Source organism: Ascidiella aspersa, chromosome 5 (genome assembly GCF_963924565.1).
Source record: "Ascidiella aspersa chromosome 5, kaAscAspe10.2, whole genome shotgun sequence".
NCBI lineage: Eukaryota > Metazoa > Chordata > Ascidiacea > Phlebobranchia > Ascidiidae > Ascidiella > Ascidiella aspersa.
In genome coordinates this window covers 11,293,481-11,295,980 of record NC_139451.1, presented here as the reverse complement: position 1 = coordinate 11,295,980, position 2,500 = coordinate 11,293,481, and the positions used below count along the sequence as shown (strand labels likewise).

Below are 2,500 nucleotides of genomic sequence, written 5' to 3'. Positions count from 1 at the left end.
TCTCGCTCGACCTCTCCGGCAAAGCGGACGAGATCGGCCGGTGATGCGGCCGCCGCGAACGACGACGTCTCACCTCCGCCGGACCGCGCCGACATTCACTTTCACTGCGCCCATGGGTTTCGTACTGCCCCGTGGCTCGCGCTCACGTTAGACTCCTTGGTCCGTGTTTCAAGACGGGTCGGGAAGGTGGCTGACTTCAGCCGCGGACCCCGTGCGCCTCGCGAAACGACACCGGAAGCGCGACCGAGACGAAGAGGCTGGGCACTGAGAACAGTCCCCGACCCACGACGCCCCAGCCGGCACCGGGCGCTCGGCCCCGAAGGGCAGACGCGGCGATCTCTCCTCGCCCGAACGGCGGGCCGACGGACACGCGCGCCTATAGTACCCGACCGAGGCCGGGTTACCTTGCGCGCGGCCTTCTCGCCGCCGTCCAGACGGTCGCGGCCTTCGCCCGGCGCTAGTGCGCTGGTCCCCGATCGGGCGGCGCCGCCGGCGGCCCGTGAGGGTCCGCACGACAACGTCGCCGACAGGGGGCCGGCTGAAAGCGACCGGGCGACCCGACAGGCCCTCCCGTTTGCCTCTCGACGGTTTCACGTACTCTTTAACTCTCTCTTCAAAGTGCTTTTCAACTTTCCCTCACGGTACTTGTTCGCTATCGGTCTCGTGACCGTATTTAGCCTTAGATGGAGTTTACCACCCGCTTTGGGCTGCATTCCCAAACAACCCGACTCTGGGAAGACGCCGTAGCGCGCCCGCCTGTCGCCGCCATGGGCCTGACACCCGCTCTGGGACAAGGCCTCGATCAGAAGGACGCGGGCGACCGGCGAAGCGCGCCGTGACGAATTCCGTACGCCACAATTCCGCGCACTCCAAAAGCGCGCGGATTCGGCGATGGGCACATCCCGCTTCACTCGCCGTTACTGAGGGAATCCTCGTTAGTTTCTTTTCCTCCGCTTAGTAATATGCTTAAATTCAGCGGGTAGCCTCGTCCGACCTCAGGCCGAAAGTAAGGACCGGGACTATTCTTCCCGTTCCGCGCTCGCCGTCGGCGCCGCGCGCCGCCGCGCACCTCGATTCCCCGCCCTTGAGCCGCCAGCCGTTGGCCTCTTCGAGGTCGACTCGCCGCCGCCGCGCGGGATTCTGGTCGCGATCGTCGCACATCGTGCCGTGCTGTCTTGAGCGGGACGGGCGCTCGCGCGTCCGACGCCGCAGCAGCCGCGCGGAGAAATCCCCGCGCGGAACGTTTGCAACGCGACCCTGAGGCGGGCGCGGCCCCGGGATTGACCCGAGGCCGCAATTTGCGTTCAGAACGTCGATGCTCAATGTGTCCTGCAATTCACACTAATTCACGCAGCTAGCTGCGTCCTTCATCGACTCACGAGCCGAGTGATCCACCGCCAAGAGCCATCCACGATTGTTTCGCTCGCACAGTGCCTCGCACTAAAGGGTGACAAAATATACCGCGCCGAGCGGTCGGCCAGGCCGACGCTTGAAGCCGGAGCGCGCGGCACCGCGGCACTCGACGCGCAAACATTACCGGGTGACCGAATCGCCGGCCGGCGCGCCGCTCCTCGCGGGTCGGGCGCCGGGTAGCAAAAACTTTTTCTCTCGCTTGTCCGAGTTTCGCGTTCGCCGAAGCGTTTGCGAGACCGTTAATGAGATCCTTCCGCAGGTTCACCTACGGAAACCTTGTTACGACTTTTACTTCCTCTAAATGATCAAGTTAGATCGTCTTCTCGGACGCCGGCTCGACCGTTGCCGGCCGCGCCAGGTCCAATCGGAGGACCTCACTAAACCATTCAATCGGTAGTAGCGACGGGCGGTGTGTACAAAGGGCAGGGACGTAATCAACGCGAGCTAATGACTCGCGCTTACTGGGAATTCCTCGTTCAAGGGAAATAATTGCAATTCCCTATCCCTAGCACGACCGGGGTTCAGCGGGTTACCCAGACCTGTCGGCCAAGGCGAGCACATGCTGATCCGGTCAGTGTAGCGCGCGTGCGGCCCCGAACATCTAAGGGCATCACAGACCTGTTATTGCTCAATCTCGTGTGGCTAAACGCCACTAGTCCCTCTAAGAAGTTAGACGCCGACCGATTGGGTCGCGTAACTAGTTAGCAAGCCAGAGTCTCGTTCGTTATCGGAATTAACCAGACAAATCGCTCCACCAACTAAGAACGGCCATGCACCACCACCCACAGAATCAAGAAAGAGCTCTCAATCTGTCAATCCTCACTGTGTCCGGGCCGGGTGAGATTTCCCGTGTTGAGTCAAATTAAGCCGCAGGCTCCACTCCTGGTGGTGCCCTTCCGTCAATTCCTTTAAGTTTCAGCTTTGCAACCATACTTCCCCCGGAACCCAAAGACTTTGGTTTCCCGCAAGCTGCCGGAGAGGTCGTAAAACTAACGCCCCCCGATCGCTAGTTGGCATCGTTTATAGTCAGAACTAGGACGGTATCTGATCGTCTTCGAACCTCTGACTTTCGCTCTTGATTAAAGAA

The 2,500-nt window shown here is 61.1% G+C and overlaps 2 non-coding genes and 1 pseudogene across 2 annotated transcripts in view; all 3 read right to left on the bottom strand.

Annotated features, from left to right (window-relative positions):
• LOC146143552 (large subunit ribosomal RNA) overlaps nt 1-1,003 on the bottom strand; it is a 3,679-nt pseudogene extending 2,676 nt beyond the window's left edge.
• Nucleotides 1,004-1,252: 249 nt separating this feature from the next.
• Nucleotides 1,253-1,406, bottom strand: LOC146143551 (5.8S ribosomal RNA). Its single transcript, XR_014501171.1, has one exon. It is a non-coding gene; the product is annotated as a 5.8S ribosomal RNA (ribosomal RNA).
• Nucleotides 1,407-1,655: 249 nt separating this feature from the next.
• LOC146143550 (small subunit ribosomal RNA) overlaps nt 1,656-2,500 on the bottom strand; it is a 1,811-nt gene continuing 966 nt past the window's right edge. Inside the window, exon 1 of the ribosomal RNA XR_014500873.1 lies at nt 1,656-2,500. This exon is cut by the window's right edge and continues 966 nt beyond it. This is a non-coding gene — a ribosomal RNA (small subunit ribosomal RNA).